The 17,500-nt window shown below is 42.4% G+C and overlaps 2 long non-coding RNA genes and 1 pseudogene across 12 annotated transcripts; 2 read left to right on the top strand and 1 right to left on the bottom strand.

Annotated features, from left to right (window-relative positions):
* LOC127924802 (G protein-coupled receptor kinase 6-like) overlaps window positions 1-17,500 on the top strand; it is a 59,981-nt pseudogene that overhangs the window by 31,861 nt on the left and 10,620 nt on the right.
* On the top strand, window positions 4,555-7,146 carry LOC127924798 (uncharacterized). Of its 3 annotated transcripts, none has more exons than XR_008118860.1 (3): window positions 4,555-5,624; window positions 5,712-5,883; window positions 6,081-7,146. It is a non-coding gene; the product is annotated as an uncharacterized LOC127924798 (long non-coding RNA). The 3 variants fall into 3 exon arrangements; XR_008118861.1 differs by having other exon boundaries at window positions 5,755-5,883; XR_008118862.1 differs by having other exon boundaries at window positions 5,798-5,883.
* On the bottom strand, window positions 11,010-14,079 carry LOC127924799 (uncharacterized). 9 transcript variants are annotated; one of them, XR_008118869.1, is made up of 5 exons: window positions 13,475-14,079; window positions 13,097-13,223; window positions 12,292-12,415; window positions 11,669-11,979; window positions 11,010-11,173 (listed from the first exon to the last, which is right to left on the bottom strand). It is a non-coding gene; the product is annotated as an uncharacterized LOC127924799 (long non-coding RNA). The 9 variants fall into 9 exon arrangements; XR_008118866.1 differs by lacking the exon at window positions 11,010-11,173 and having other exon boundaries at window positions 11,489-11,979; window positions 13,097-13,161; XR_008118870.1 differs by lacking the exons at window positions 11,010-11,173; window positions 12,292-12,415 and adding an exon at window positions 12,230-12,291 and having other exon boundaries at window positions 11,489-11,916.

Consider the following 17,500-nt stretch of genomic DNA (forward strand, 5'->3'; position numbering starts at 1 on the left):
GGTTAACTGGTCTAGGAACAGTGGGTTAACTGGTCTAGGAACAGTGGGTTAACTGGTCTAGGAACAGTGGGTTAACTGGTCTAGGAACAGTGGGTTAACTGGTCTAGGAACAGTGGGTTAACTGGTCTAGGAACAGTGGGTTAACTGGTCTAGGAACAGTGGGTTAACTGGTCTAGGAACAGTGGGTTAACTGGTCTAGGAACAGTGGGTTAACTGGTCTAGGAACAGTGGGTTAACTGGTCTAGGAACAGTGGGTTAACTGGTCTAGGAACAGTGGGTTAACTGGTCTAGGAACAGTGGGTTAACTGGTCTAGGAACAGTGGGTTAACTGGTCTAGGAACAGTGGGTTAACTGGTCTAGGAACAGTGGGTTAACTGGTCTAGGAACAGTGGGTTAACTGGTCTAGGAACAGTGGGTTAACTGGTCTAGGAACAGTGGGTTAACTGGTCTAGGAACAGTGGGTTAACTGGTCTAGGAACAGTGGGTTAACTGGTCTAGGAACAGTGGGTTAACTGGTCTAGGAACAGTGGGTTAACTGGTCTAGGAACAGTGGGTTAACTGGTCTAGGAACAGTGGGGTTAACTGGTCTAGGAACAGTGGGTTAACTGGTCTAGGAACAGTGGGTTAACTGGTCTAGGAACAGTGGGTTAACTGGTCTAGGAACAGTGGGTTAACTGGTCTAGGAACAGTGGGGTTAACTGGTCTAGGAACAGTGGGTTAACTGGTCTAGGAACAGTGGGTTAACTGGTCTAGGAACAGTGGGTTAACTGGTCTAGGAACAGTGGGTTAACTGGTCTAGGAACAGTGGGTTAACTGGTCTAGGAACAGTGGGTTAACTGGTCTAGGAACAGTGGGTTTAACTGCCTGTTCAGGGCAGATTTGGGTCAGCTCAGGGGTTTGAACTTGCAACCTTGGGTTACTAGTCAACGGAACACTAGGCTTCCCTGGTTGCTATAGAGACAGAATGAGTAATTGTCTGTGTCTCCATGTGGTAACATGTGTCTGTGTAGATGTTTGTGTGTCATTTACTGGTCTAGCGTGTGATCTGTTTTCCCTTTGGATGTCATTGCAATGCATGTTGGGTCTTCCTGTAGTTGTGAAATCAGTGGGTATCAATGCACTCTCTTCTCTTTCTGGTCTAGGAACTCTCTCTCTTCCCTCTGGTCTATCTCTCTCTGTCTGTCTCTCTCTCTCTGTCTGGTCTCTCTCTCTGTCTGTCTCTCTCTGGTCTGTCTCTGTCTGTTCTCTGGTCTCTCTCAGTGGGTCTCTCTGGTCTCTCTCAGTGGGTCTCTCTGGTCTCTCTCAGTCTCTTCTCCTCTCTCTAGGAACTCTCTCTTCCCTCTCTTCCTTCTGGTCTTCTCTCTCAGTCTCTCTTCTCTCTCTCTCTCTCTCTTCTCTCTCTCTCTCTCTCTAGGAACAGTCTCTCTCTCTGGTCTCTCTCTCTCTTCTCTCTCTCTCTCCCTCTCTCTTCCCTCTCTCTCTCTCTTCTCTCTCTCTCTCCCTCTGGGTTCCCCTCTCTCTCTTCCCCTCTCTTCCCTCTCTCTTCCCCTCTCTCTCTGGGTTCCCCCCTCCCTCCCTCCCTCCCTCCAGTGAATCTAGCCTATGCGTATGAGGAAGGATGCTCTGTGTTTAGTACTGACCATAATGAATGGAGGAGACCTGAAGTTTCACATAGGAATAGTGGGAACTCTGGTTTAGGAGCAGAGGGCCGTCTTCTACGCAGCAGAGATCTGTTCTGGGCTGGAAGACCTGCACCGTGAGACTGGATCATCTAGGAATCAATTCATTAACTGGTCTAATCAATTAATTCATTAATCAACCAACTAATCAATAATGGGGTTAACATTAATCTAGGAACATTCCATTCATTAATCAACCAACTAATCAACAATTCATTAATCTCAAGGAACTAATCAATCAATTCATTCATTAATCTAATCAATCAATTCATTCATTAATCAACCAACTAATCAATCATTCCATTCATTAATCTAATCAATCAATTCATTCATTAATCAACCAACTAATCAACATTCATTCATTAATCAACCAACTAATGGGTTCATTAATCAACCAACTAATCAATCAATTCATTAATCAACCAACTAATCAATCAGTGGGTTCATTGGTCAACCAACTAATCAATCAATTCATTCATTAATCAACTGGTCAATCAATCAATTCATTAATCAACCAACTAATGGTCAATTAATTAATCAACCAACTAATCAATCAATTCATTCATTAATCAACCAACTAATCAATCAATTCATTCATTAATCAACCAACTAATCAATCAATTCATTCATTAATCAACCAACTAATCAATCAATCAATTCATTAATCAACCAACTAATCAATCAATCAATTAATTAATCAACCAACTAATCAATCAATTCATTCATTAATCAACCAACTAATCAATCAATTCATTCATTAATCAACCAACTAATCAATCAATTCATTCATTAATCAACCAACTAATCAATCAATCAATTAATTAATCAACCAACTAATCAATCCATTCATTCATTAATCAACCAACTCAATTTCATTCATTAATCAACCTTCAATCAATTACATTAATCAACCAACTAATCAATCAATTCATTCATTTCAACCAGGGTAATCAATCTCAATTATTAATCACCAATAATCAATCAATTCATTCATTAATCAACCAACTAATCAATCAATTCATTCTTGTAGATGTTTGTGTGTCATTTTACAGTTCAATCAATCTGTAATTTCCCAACTAATCAATCATTCATTCATTAATCAACCAACTAATCAATCAATTCATTCATTAATCAACCAACTAATCAATCATTCCATTCATTAATCAACCAACTAATCAATCAATTCATTCATTAATCAACCAACTAATCAATCATTCATTCATTAATCAACCAACTAATCAATCAATTAATTCATTAATCAACCAACTAATCAATCCATTCATTCATTAATCAACCAACTAATCAATCAATCAATTAATTAATCAACCAACTAATCAATCAATTCATTCATTAATCAACCAACTAATCAATCAATCAATTCATTAATCAACCAACTAATCAATCAATCAATTAATTAATCAACCAACTAATCAATCAATTCATTCATTAATCAATCAACTAATCAATCAATTCATTCATTAATCAACCAACTAATCAATCATTCCATTCATTAATCAACCAACTAATCAATCCATTCATTCATTAATCAACCAACTAATCAATCAATTCATTCATTAATCAACCAACTAATCAATCAATCAATTCATTAATCAACCAACTAATCAATCAATCAATTAATTAATCAACCAACTAATCAATCCATTCATTCATTAATCAACCAACTAATCAATCATTCCATTCATTAATCAACCAACTAATCAATCAATTAATTCATTAATCAACCCAATCAATCCATTCATTCATTAATCTTCCCCAACTTCAATCAATCAATTCATTAATCAACCAACTAATCAATCAATCAATTCATTAATCAACCAACTAATCAATCCAATTCATTAATCAACCAACTAATCAATCAATCAATTCATTAATCAACCAACTAATCAATCAATCAATTAATTAATCAACCAACTAATCAATCATTCCATCATTAATCAACCAACTAATCAATCAATTAATTCATTAATCAACCAACTAATCAATCCATTCATTCATTAATCAACCAACTAATCAATCAATCAATTCATTAATCAACCAACTAATCAATCAATCAATTCATTAATCAACCAACTAATCAATCAATCAATTCATTAATCACTAATCAATCAATCAATTAATTAATCAACCAACTAATCAATCATTCCATTCATTAATCAACCAACTAATCAATCAATTAATTCATTAATCAACCAACTAATCAATCAATTCATTCATTAATCAACCAACTAATCAATCAATCAATTCATTAATCAACCAACTAATCAATCAATTCATTCATTAATCAACCAACTAATCAATCAATCAATTCATTAATCAACCAACTAATCAATCAATCAATTAATTAATCAACCAACTAATCAATCCATTCATTCATTAATCAACCAACTAATCAATCAATTCATTCATTAATCAACCAACTAATCAATCAATCCATTCATTAATCAACCAACTAATCAATCAATTCATTCATTAATCAACCAACTAATCAATCAATTCATTCATTAATCAACCAACTAATCAATCAATTAATTCATTAATCAACCAACTAATCAATCCATTCATTCATTAATCAACCAACTAATCAATCAATCAATTCATTAATCAACCAACTAATCAATCCATTCATTCATTAATCAACCAACTAATCAATCAATCAATTCATTAATCAACCAACTAATCAATCAATCAATTCATTAATCAACCAACTAATCAATCAATTCATTCATTAATCAACCAACTAATCAATAAATCAATTCATTAATCAACCAACTAATCAAATCATTTCAACCAACTAATCAATCCATTCATTCATTAATCAACCAACTAATCAATCAATTCATTCATTAATCAACCAACTAATCAATCATTCCATTCATTAATCAACCAACTAATCAATCAATTCATTCATTAATCAACCAACTAATCAATCATTCCATTCATTAATCAACCAACTAATCAATCAATTAATTCATTAATCAACCAACTAATCAATCAATTCATTCATTAATCAACCAACTAATCAATCAATCAATTAATTAATCAACCAACTAATCAATCCATTCATTCATTAATCAACCAACTAATCAATCAATTCATTCATTAATCAACCAACTAGTCAATCAATTAATTCATTAATCAACCAACTAATCAATCCATTCATTCATTAATCAACCAACTAATCAATCAGCCAACCAACTAATCAATCAATTAATTCATTAATCAATCAACCAACTAATCAATCAATTAATTCATTAATCAACCAACTAATCAATCAATCAATTCATTAATCAACCAACTAATCAATCAGCCAACCAACTAATCAATCAATTAATTCATTAATCAATCAACCAACTAATCAATCAATTCATTCATTAATCAACCAACCAACTAATCAATCAATCAATTCATTAATCAACCAACTAATCAATCAATTCATTAATCAATCAACCAACTAATCAATCAATTCATTCATTAATCAACCAACGAATCAATCAATTCATTCATTAATCAACCAAACAACTAATCAATCAATTCATTCATTAATCAACCAACTAATCAATCAATTCACCCTCCTGTAGGTTTTAACTCCAACCCTGTTCCTGGAGAGAAACCCTCCTGTAGGTTTTAACTCCAACCCTGTTCCTGGAGAGAGAAACCCTCCTGTAGGTTTTAACTCCAACCCTGTTCCTGGAGAGAAACCCTCCTGTAGGTTTTAACTCCAACCCTGTTCCTGGAGAGAAACCCTCCTGTAGGTTTTAACTCCAACCCTGTTCCTGGAGAGAAACCCTCCTGTAGGTTTTAACTCCAACCCTGTTCCTGGAGAGAAACCCTCCTGTAGGTTTTAACTCCAACCCTGTTCCTGGAGAGAAACCCTCCTGTAGGTTTTAACTCCAACCCTGTTCTTGGAGAGAAACCCTCCTGTAGGTTTTAACTCCAACCCTGTTCCTGGAGAGAAACCCTCCTGTAGGGTTTTAACTCCAACCCTGTTCCTGGAGAGAAACCCTCCTGTAGGTTTTAACTCCAACCCTGTTCCTGGAGAGAAACCCTCCTGTAGGTTTTAACTCCAACCCTGTTCCTGGAGAGAAACCCTCCTGTAGGTTTTAACTCCAACCCTGTTCCTGGAGAGAAACCCTCCTGTAGGTTTTAACTCCAACCCTGTTCCTGGAGAGAAACCCTCCTGTAGGTTTTAACTCCAACCCTGTTCCTGTAGGTTAACTCCAACCCTGTTCCTGGAGAGAAACCGTCCTGTAGGTTTTAACTCCAACCCTGTTCCTGGAGAGAAACCCTCCTGTAGGTTTTAACTCCAACCCTGTTCCTGGAGAGAAACCCTCCTGTAGGTTGTAACTCCAACCCTGTTCCTGGAGAGAAACCCTCCTGTAGGTTTTAACTCCAACCCTGTTCCTGGAGAGAGACCCTCCTGTAGGTTTTAACTCCAACCCTGTTCCTGGAGAGAAACCCTCCTGTAGGTTTTAACTCCAACCCTGTTCCTGGAGAGAAACCCTCCTGTAGGTTTTAACTCCAACCCTGTTCCTGGAGAGAGACCCTCCTGTAGGTTTTAACTCCAACCCTGTTAGCTGATTTAGATGGTTAGCTGATTTAGATGGTTAGCTGATTTTAAGTGGTTAGCTGATTTTAAGTGGTGAGCTGATTTTAGATGGTTACATGGTTAGCTGATTTAGTTGGTTAGCTGATTTAGATGGTTAGCTGATTTAGATGGTTAGCTGGTTAGCTGATTTAGATGGTTAGCTGATTTAGATGGTTAGCTGATTTAGATGGTTAGCTGATTTAGATGGTTAGCTGATTTAGATGGTTAGATGGTTAGTTGATTTAGATGGTTAGCTGATTTAGATGGTTAGCTGATTTAGATGGTTAGCTGATTTAGATGGTTAGCTGATTTTAGATGGTTAGTTGATTTAGATGGTTAGCTGATTTAGATGGTTAGTTGATTTAGATGGTTAGCTGATTTAGATGGTTAGCTGATTTATATGGTTAGCTGATTAGATGGTTAGCTGATTAGATGGTGGATGGTTAGCTGATTAGATGGTAGATGGTTAGCTGATTAGATGGTTCGCTGATTAGATGGTGGATGGTTAGCTGATTAGCTGATTAGATGGTTAGCTGATTAAGATGGTTAGCTGATTAGATGGTTAGCTGATTAGATGGTTAGCTGATTAGATGTTTAGCTGATTTAGATGGTGGATGATTAGTTGATTAGATGTTTAGCTGATTTAGATGGTTAGCTGATTAGATGGTTAGTTGATTTAGATGGTTAGCTGATTAGATGGTTAGCTGATTTAGATGGTGGATGGTTAGCTGTGTTAGATGGTTAGTTGATTAGATGTTTAGCTGATTAGATGGTGGATGGTTAGCTGATTAGATGTTTAGCTGATTTATATGGTGGATGGTTAGCTGATTAGATGTTTAGCTGATTTAGATGGTGGATGGTTAGCTGATGGTTAGATGGTTTAGCTGATTAGATGGTGGATGGTTAGCTGATTAGATGTTTAGCTGATTTAGATGGTGGATGGTTAGCTGATTAGATGTTTAGCTGATTTTATGGTGGATGGTTAGCTGATTAGATGTTTAGCTGATTTAGATGGTGGATGGTTAGCTGATTAGATGTTTAGCTGATTTAGATGGTGGATGGTTAGTTGATTAGATGGTTAGCTGATTTAGATGGTTAGCTGATTAGATGGTTAGTTGATTTAGATGGTTAGCTGATTAGATGTTTAGCTGATTTATATGGTGGATGGTTAGCTGATTAGATGTTTAGCTGATTTATATGGTGGATGGTTAGCTGATTAGATGTTTAGCTGATTTATATGGTGGATGGTTAGCTGATTAGATGTTTAGCTGATTTAGATGGTGGATGGTTAGCTGATTAGATGTTTAGCTGATTTATATGGTGGATGGTTAGCTGATTAGATGTTTAGCTGATTTAGATGGTGGATGGTTAGCTGATTAGATGTTTAGCTGATTTAGATGGTGGATGGTTAGTTGATTAGATGGTTAGCTGATTTAGATGGTTAGCTGATTAGATGGTTAGTTGATTTAGATGGTTAGCTGATTAGATGTTTAGCTGATTTATATGGTGGATGGTTAGCTGATTAGATGTTTAGCTGATTTAGATGGTGGATGATTAGTTGATTAGATGTTTAGCTGATTTAGATGGTTAGCTGATTAGATGGTTAGTTGATTTAGATGGTTAGCTGATTAGATGGTTAGCTGATTTAGATGGTGGATGGTTAGCTGTGTTAGATGGTTAGTTGATTAGATGTTTAGCTGATTAGATGGTGGATGGTTAGCTGATTAGATGTTTAGCTGATTTATATGGTGGATGGTTAGCTGATTAGATGTTTAGCTGATTTAGATGGTGGATGGTTAGCTGATTAGATGTTTAGCTGATTTAGATGGTGGATGGTTAGCTGATTAGATGTTTAGCTGATTTAGATGGTGGATGGTTAGCTGATTAGATGTTTAGCTGATTTAGATGGTGGATGGTTAGCTGATTAGATGTTTAGCTGATTTAGATGGTGGATGGTTAGCTGATTAGATGTTTAGCTGATTTAGATGGTTAGCTGATTAGATGGTTAGCTGATTTAGATGGTGGATGGTTAGCTGTGTTAGATGGTTAGTTGATTAGATGTTTAGCTGATTAGATGGTGGATGATTAGCTGATTAGATGTTTAGCTGATTTATATGGTGGATGGTTAGCTGATTAGATGTTTAGCTGATTTAGATGGTGGATGGTTAGCTGATTAGATGTTTAGCTGATTTAGATGGTGGATGGTTAGTTGATTAGATGTTTAGCTGATTTAGATGGTGGATGGTTAGCTGATTAGATGTTTAGCTGATTTAGATGGTGGATGGTTAGCTGATTAGATGTTTAGCTGATTTAGATGGTGGATGGTTAGTTGATTAGATGTTTAGCTGATTTATATGGTGGATGGTTAGCTGATTAGATGTTTAGCTGATTTAGATGGTGGATGGTTAGCTGATTAGATGTTTAGCTGATTTAGATGGTGGATGGTTAGTTGATTAGATGTTTAGCTGATTTATATGGTGGATGGTTAGCTGATTAGATGTTTAGCTGATTTAGATGGTGGATGGTTAGCTGATTAGATGTTTAGCTGATTTATATGGTGGATGGTTAGCTGATTAGATGTTTAGCTGATTTAGATGGTGGATGGTTAGCTGATTAGATGTTTAGCTGATTTAGATGGTGGATGGTTAGCTGTGTTAGTGCTGGGCAGGAACAAAAGCATGCCCAGCGCTGGTTTTGTATAAATAACTCTAACTTTGTGTATGTTTTTTTTCTTCTCAGGGACTTAAAACCTGAAAACATTCTTCTAGACGACCGCGGTAAGCTTGAACCACGTCTTGTCACTGACTTAGCTAATTACAAGCCTTGGTACTAGCAACATAAATTAGCTAGCTAAAAGCCATAGCAACTAGAAACATAAATTAGCTAGCTAAAAGCCTAGGTACTAGCAACATAAATTAGCTAGCTAAAAGCCTAGGTACTAGCAACATAAATTAGCTAGCTAAAAGCCTAGGTACTAGCAACATAAATTAGCTAGCTAAAAGCCATAGGAACTAGCAACATATATTAGCTAGCTAAAAGCCTAGGTACTAGCAACATCAATTAGCTAGCTAAAAGCCTAAGTACTAGCAACATAAACTAGCTAGCTAAAAGCCTAGGTACTAGCACCATAAATGAGCTAGCTAAAAGCCTAGGAACTAGCAACATAAATTAGCTAGCTAAAAGCCTAGGAACTAGCAACATAAATTAGCTAGCTAAAAGCCTAGGTACTAGCAACCTAAATTAGCTAGCTAAAAGCCTAGGCACTAGCAACATAAATTAGCTAGCTAAAAGCCTAGGCACTAGCAACATAAATTAGCTAGCTAAAAGCCTAGGCACTATCAACATAAATTAGCTAGCTAAAAGCCTAGGTACTGGCACCATAAATGAGCTAGCTAAAAGCCTAGGTACTAGCAACATAAATTAGCTAGCTAAAAGCCTAAGTACTAGCAACATAAACTTGCTAGCTAAAAGCCTAGGTACTAGCACCATAAATGAGCTAGCTAAAAGTCTAGGTACTAGCAACATAAATTAGCTAGCTAAAAGCCTAGGCACTAGCAACATAAATTAGCTAGCTAAAAGCCTAGGCACTAGCACCATAAATGAGCTAGCTAAAAGCCTAGGCACTAGCAACATAAACTAGCTAGCTAAAAGCCTAGGTACTAGCAACATAAATTAGCTAGCTAAAAGCCTAGGCACTAGCAACATAAATTAGCTAGCTACACTGTTATTCCCGATACCTATAGTTATGTTCATAAACATGTTATAACATTGTTATTCATGTTCATAAGCATGCTATAACATTGTTATTCATGTTCTCTCCAGGACACATTCGTATCTCTGACCTGGGACTAGCCGTCCAGATTCCCGACTCGGAGACGATACGAGGGAGAGTGGGCACCGTAGGATACATGGGTACATCCTACCTCACTTCCTATCTCCTTGATTCCTCCTCTTCATCTCTCTCTCTCTCTCTCTCTCTCTACATACATGGGTACATCCTACCTCTCACTTCCTATCTCCTTGATTCCTCCTCTTCTCTCTCTCTCTCTCTCTCTCTCTCTCTCTCTACATACATGGGTACATCCTACCTCACTTCCTATCTCCTTGATTCCTCCTCTTCATCTCTCTCTCTCTCTACATACATGGGTACATCCTACCTCACTTCCTATCTCCTTGATTCCTCCTCTTCATCTCTCTCTCTCTCTCTCTCTCTCTCTCTCTCTCTACATACATGGGTACATCCTACCTCTCTCTTCCTATCTCCTTGATTCCTCCTCTTCATCTCTCTCTCTCTCTACATACATGGGTACATCCTACCTCACTTCCTATCCCCTTGATTCCTCATCTTCATCTCTCTCTCCTCTCATCCCTCTCTCCATCTCTTTTTAACCCTCTCTCTCTTTCTCTCTCTTTTCATCCCTCTCTCCATCTCTTTTTAACCCTGTCTCTCTCTTTCTCTCTCCCCTCATCCCCCCCTCCATCTCTTTTTAACCCTGTCTCTCTCTTTCTCTCTCTCTCCCCTCATCCCCCCCTCCATCTCTTTTTAACCCTGTCTCTCTCTTTCTCTCTCTCTCCCCTCATCCCCCCTCCATCTCTTTTTAACCCTGTCTCTCTCTTTCTCTCTCTCACCCCTCATCCCCCTCCATCTCTTTTTAACCCTGTCTCTCTCTTTCTCTCTCTCTCCCCTCATCCCCCTCTCTCTTTCTCTCTCTCTCCCCTCATCCCCCCCTCCATCTCTTTTTAACCCTGTCTCTCTCTTTCTCTCTCTCTCCCCTCATCCCCCCCTCCATCTCTTTTTAACCCCGTCTCCCTTCCTCTCCTAGACCTGGATGTGTCTAGACATGATCTCTCCCCTCTCTATTCCCTGTCTCCCCTTCCTCTCCTAGACCTGGATGTGTCTAGACATGATCTATCCACTCTCTATTCCCTGTCTCCCTCTCTCTCCTAGACCTGGCTGTGTCTAGACATAATCTCTCCCCTCTCTATTCCCTGTCTCCCTCTCTCTCCTAGACCTGGCTGTGTCTAGACATAATCTATCCCTCTCTATTCCCTGTCTCCCTCTCTCTCCTAGACCTGGATGTGTCTAGACATAATCTATCCCTCTCTATTCCCTGTCTCCCTCTCTCTCCTAGACCTGGATGTGTCTAGACATAATCTATCCCCTCTCTATTCCCTGTCTCCCTCTCTCTCCTAGACCTGGCTGTGTCTAGACATGATCTCTCCCCTCTCTATTCCCTGTCTCCCCTTCCTCTCCTAGACCTGGATGTGTCTAGACATGATCTCTCCCCTCTCTATTCCCTGTCTCCCTCTCTCTCCTAGACCTGGATGTGTCTAGACATAATCTATCCCCTCTCTATTCCCTGTCTCCCTCTCTCTCCTAGACCTGGATGTGTCTAGACATAATCTCTCCCCTCTCTATTCCCTGTCTCCCTCTCTCTCCTAGACCTGGCTGTGTCTAGACATGATCTCTCCCCTCTCTATTCCCTGTCTCCCTCTCTCTCCTAGACCTGGCTGTGTCTAGACATGATCTCTCCCCTCTCTATTCCCTGTCTCCCTCTCTCTCCTAGACCTGGATGTGTCTAGACATAATCTATCCCCTCTCTATTCCCTGTCTCCCTCTCTCTCCTAGACCTGGCTGTGTCTAGACATGATCTCTCCCCTCTCTATTCCCTGTCTCCCCTTCCTCTCCTAGACCTGGATGTGTCTAGACATGATCTCTCCCCTCTCTATTCCCTGTCTCCCCTTCCTCTCCTAGACCTGGATGTGTCTAGACATAATCTATCCCCTCTCTATTCCCTGTCTCCCCTTCCTCTCCTAGACCTGGATGTGTCTAGACATAATCTATCCCCTCTCTATTCCCTGTCTCCCCTTTCTCTCTCCTAGACCTGGCTGTGTCAGACATAATCTCCCCTCTCTATTCCCTGTCTCCCTCTCTCTCCTAGACCTGGATGTGTCTAGACATGATCTCTCCCCTCTCTATTCCCTGTCTCCCTCTCTCTCCTAGACCTGGATGTGTCTAGACATGATCTCTCCCCTCTCTATTCCCTGTCTCCCTCTCTCTCCTAGACCTGGATGTGTCTAGACATAATCTATCCCCTCTCTATTCCCTGTCTCCCTCTCTCTCCTAGACCTGGCTGTGTCTAGACATAATCTATCCCCTCTCTATTCCCTGTCTCCCTCTCTCTCCTAGACCTGGATGTGTCTAGACATAATCTATCCCCTCTCTATTCCCTGTCTCCCTCTCTCTCCTAGACCTGGCTGTGTCTAGACATAATCTATCCCCTCTCTATTCCCTGTCTCCCTCTCTCTCCTAGACCTGGCTGTGTCTAGACATGATCTCTCCCCTCTCTATTCCCTGTCTCCCCTCTCTCTCCTAGACCTAGATGTGTCTAGACATAATCTATCCCCTCTCTATTCCCTGTCTCCTCTCTCTCCTAGACCTGGATGTGTCTAGACATGATCTCTCCCTCTCTATTCCCTGTCTCCCTCTCTCTCCTAGACCTGGATGTGTCTAGACATGATCTCTCCCCTCTCTATTCCCTGTCTCCTCTCTCTCCTAGACCTGGATGTGTCCAGACATAATCTATCCCCTCTCTATTCCCTGTCTCCTTCCTCTCCTAGACCTGGCTGTGTCTAGACATAATCTATCCCCTCTCTATTCCCTGTCTCCCTCTCTCTCCTAGACCTGGATGTGTCTAGACATGATCTCTCCCCTCTCTATTCCCTGTCTCCCCTTCCTCTCCTAGACCTGGATGTGTCTAGACATAATCTATCCCCTCTCTATTCCCTGTCTCCCCTTCCTCTCCTAGACCTGGATGTGTCTAGACATAATCTATCCCCTCTCTATTCCCTGTCTCCCCTTCCTCTCTCCTAGACCTGGATGTGTCCAGACATAATCTATCCCCTCTCTATTCCCTGTCTCCCTCTCTCTCCTAGACCTGGATGTGTCTAGACATAATCTATCCCCTCTCTATTCCCTGTCTCCCCTTCCTCTCCTAGACCTGGATGTGTCTAGACATAATCTATCCCCTCTCTATTCCCTGTCTCCCTCTCTCTCCTAGACCTGGCTGTGTCTAGACATAATCTATCCCCTCTCTATTCCCTGTCTCCCCTTCCTCTCCTAGACCTGGATGTGTCTAGACATAATCTATCCCCTCTCTATTCCCTGTCTCCCCTTCCTCTCCTAGACCTGGATGTGTCTAGACATGATCTCTCCCCTCTCTATTCCCTGTCTCCCTCTCTCTCCTAGACCTGGCTGTGTCTAGACATAATCTATCCCCTCTCTATTCCCTGTCTCCCCTTCCTCTCCTAGACCTGGATGTGTCTAGACATGATCTCTCCCCTCTCTATTCCCTGTCTCCCCTTCCTCTCCTAGACCTGGATGTGTCTAGACATGATCTCTCCCCTCTCTATTCCCTGTCTCCCCTTCCTCTCCTAGACCTGGCTGTGTCTAGACATAATCTATCCCCTCTCTATTCCCTGTCTCCCCTTCCTCTCCTAGACATGATCTCTCCCCTCTCTATTCCCTGTCTCCCCTCTCTCTCCTAGACCTGGATGTGTCTAGACATAATCTCTCCCCTCTCTATTCCCCGTCTCCCCTTCCTCTCTCTCTCCTCTCATCCCTCTCCGTCAGCTCCTGAGGTTATACAGAATGAGTCCTACTCCTTCAGTCCTGACTATTGTTTAAACAATATTTCTATTGTTCATCTCTCTCATCTGTCTCTCCCCCTCTCTCCTTCTCTCTCTCATCCGTCTCTCCTTCTCTCTCTCACCCATCTCTCCTTCTCTCTCTCTCTCTCTCTCCTTCTCTCTCATCCGTCTCTCCTCTCTCTCTCTCTCTCTCTCTCATCCATCTCTCCTTCTCTCTCATCCGTCTCTCCTTCTCTCTCTCTCTCTCTCCTTCTCTCTCATCCGTCTCTCCTTCTCTCTCTCCTCCCTCTCTCTCTCCTCTCTCTCTCCGTCTCTCTCTCATCCGTCTCTCCTTCTCTCTCTCTCTCCCTTCTCTCTCATCCGTCTCTCCTTCTCTCTCTCTCCTTCTCTCTCTCATCCATCTCTCTCTCTCTCTCTCATCCATCTCTCCTCTCTCTCTCATCCATCTCTCCTTCTCTCTCTCATCCGTCTCTCCTTCTCTCTCTCTCTCCTTCTCTCTCTCATCCGTCTCTCCTTCTCTCTCTCTCCTTCTCTCTCTCATCCATCTCTCCTTCTCTCTCTCATCCATCTCTCCTTCTCTCTCTCATCCATCTCTCCTTCTCTCTCTCATCCGTCTCTCCTTCTCTCTCTCTCCTTCTCTCTCATCCATCTCTCCTCTCTCTCTCTCTCTCTCTCCTTCTCTCTCATCCATCTCTCCTTCTCTCTCTCATCCATCTCTCCTTCTCTCTCTCATCCGTCTCTCCTTCTCTCTCTCATCCATCTCTCCTTCTCTCTCTCATCCTTCTCTCTCTCATCCGTCTCTCCTTCTCTCTCTCTCTCCTTCTCTCTCTCATCCATCTCTCCTTCTCTCTCTCATCCGTCTCTCCTCTCTCTCATCCATCTCTCCTTCTCTCTCTCTCTCTCTCTCTCTCTCTCCTTCTCTCTCATCCGTCTCTCCTTCTCTCTCATCCGTCTCTCCTTCTCTCTCTCATCCATCTCTCCTTCTCTCTCTCATCCATCTCTCCTTCTCTCTCTCATCCATCTCTCCTTCTCTCTCTCATCCATCTCTCCTTCTCTCTCTCATCCATCTCTCCTTCTCTCTCTCATCCATCTCTCCTTCTCTCTCTCATCCGTCTCTCCTCTCTCTCTCTCTCCCTCTCTCTCCTCTCTCTCTCATCCATCTCTCCTTCTCTCTCTCATCCATCTCATCCGTCTCTCCTTCTCTCTCTCTCTTCTTCTCTCTCTCCTTCTCTCTCTCATCCATCTCTCCTTCTCTCTCATCATCTCTCCTCTCTCTCTCTCTCCTTCTCTCTCATCCTTCTCTCTCTCATCCGTCTCTCCTTCTCTCTCTCTCTCCTTCTCTCTCTCATCCGTCTCTCCTTCTCTCTCTCATCCTTCTCTCTCTCATCCATCCATCTCTCTCTCTCTCTCTCTCTCTCTCCTTCTCTCTCTCATCCGTCTCTCCGTCAGCCCCAGAGGTGATCCAGAATGAGTCCTACTCCTTCAGTCCTGACTGGTGGGGTCTGGGCTGTCTGGTGTTTGAGATGATCCAGGGTCAGTCGCCCTTCCGCCGGCGTAAAGAACGAGTGAAGAGAGAAGAGGTGGACAGACGAGTGCGAGAAGACCCCGAGGAATACTCTGACAAGTTCTCTGAGGAGGCCAAGGATATCTGCAGACAGGTGGGAGAGATGGACGGCGTGTTTAAACAACACACACACAACTGCAGTTAGTTATTCCTCTGCCAGGGTTAGGGAGAAAGTGAGGTCACATGGGGTGTGTGTTCTGTGTGCAGGTGTGTGTGTGTGTTCTGTGTGTGTGTGTGTGTGTGTGTTGTGTGTGTGTGTGTGTGTGTGTGTGTGTGTGTGTGTGTGTGTGTGTGTGTGTGTGTGTGTGTTCCTGTGTGCTCTGTGTGCAGGTGTGTGTGTGTGTGTGTGTTCTGTGCAGGTGTGTGTGTGTGTTGTGTGTGTGTGTGTTCTGTGTGCAGGTGTGTGTGTGTTCTGTGTGCAGGTGTGTGTGTGTGTTGTGTGTGTGTGTGTGTGTGTTCTGTGTGCAGGTGTGTGTGTGTGTGTGTTCTGTGTGCAGGTGTGTGTGTGTTCTGTGTGCAGGTGTGTGTGTGTTCTGTGTGCAGGTGTGTGTGTGTTCTGTGTGCAGGTGTGTGTGTTCTGTGTGCAGGTGTGTGTGTTCTGTGTGCAGGTGTGTGTGTGTGTGTGTTCTGTTCTGTGTGCAGGTGTGTGTTCTGTTCTGTGTGTTCTGTGTGCAGGTGTGTGTGTGTTCTGTGTGCAGGTGTGTGTGTTCTGTGTGCAGGTGTGTGTGTTCTGTGTGCAGGTGTGTGTGTTCTGTGTGCAGGTGTGTGTGTTCTGTGTGCAGTGTGTGTGTTCTGTGTGCAGGTGTGTGTGTGTTCTGTGTGCAGGTGTGTATGTGTTCTGTGTGCAGGTGTGTGGTGTTCTGTGTGCAGGTGTGTGTGTTCTGTGTGCAGGTGTGTGTGTTCTGTGTGCTGTGTGTGTGTTCTGTGTCAGGTGTGTGTGTGTTCTGTGTGCAGGTGTGTGTGTTCTGTGTGCAGGTGTGTGTGTTCTGTGCAGGTGTGTGTGTGTTCTGTGTGCAGGTGTGTGTGTGTTCTGTTCTGTGTGTTCTGGTGCAGGTGTGTGTGTGTTCTGTGCAGGTGTGTGTGTTCTGTGTGCAGGTGTGTGTTCTGTGTTCTGTGTGTTCTGGTGCAGGTGTGTGTGTGTTCTGTGTGCAGGTGTGTGTGTGTGTTCTGTGTGTGTGTGTGTGTTCTGTGTGCAGGTGTGTGTGTGTTCTGTGTGCAGGTGTGTGTGGTCAACATCTCTTCTCTACTGTGTCTGCTGTATCCATGGTGGTTGATCAGTGGTCATGTTTCTGACCCGGTCCACCAGAGATAATATTTACTTCATCCATGAATGAGCTTTTGGAGCACTAGTGTAAAACCTGTCTGTGTGGTTGTCCACAAATACAATCTTCTTCTTTGACGAGGGAGGTAAAGGAGAGAGGAGGGGATGAGGAGGGGATGAGGGAGGTAAAGGAGAGAGGAGGGGATGAGGGAGGTAAAGGAGAGAGGAGGGGATGAGGGAGGTAAAGGAGAGAGGAGGGGATGAGGGAGGTAAAGGAGAGAGGAGGGGATGAGGGAGGTAAAGGAGAGAGGAGGGGATGAGGGAGGTAAAGGAGAGAGGAGGGGATGAGGGAGGTAGAGGAGGGGATGAGGAGGGGATGAGGGAGGTAAAGGAGAGAGGAGGGGATGAGGGAGGTAAAGGAGAGAGGAGGGGATGAGGGAGGTAAAGGAGAGAGGAGGGGATGAGGGAGGTAAGGGAGAGAGGAGGGGGTAAAGGAGAGAGGAGGGGATGAGGGAGGTAAAGGAGAGGAGGGGATGAGGAGGGGATGAGGGAGGTAAAGGAGAGAGGAGGGGATGAGGGAGGTAAAGGAGAGAGGAGGGGATGAGGGAGGTAAAGGAGAGAGGAGGGGATGAGGGAGGTAAAGGAGAGAGGAGGGGATGAGGGAGGTAAAGGAGAGAGGAGGGGATGAGGGAGGTAAAGGAGAGAGGAGGGGATGAGGGAGGTAAAGGAGAGAGGAGGGG

Source organism: Oncorhynchus keta, unplaced genomic scaffold (assembly GCF_023373465.1).
Source record: "Oncorhynchus keta strain PuntledgeMale-10-30-2019 unplaced genomic scaffold, Oket_V2 Un_contig_4568_pilon_pilon, whole genome shotgun sequence".
Classification (NCBI taxonomy): domain Eukaryota; kingdom Metazoa; phylum Chordata; class Actinopteri; order Salmoniformes; family Salmonidae; genus Oncorhynchus; species Oncorhynchus keta.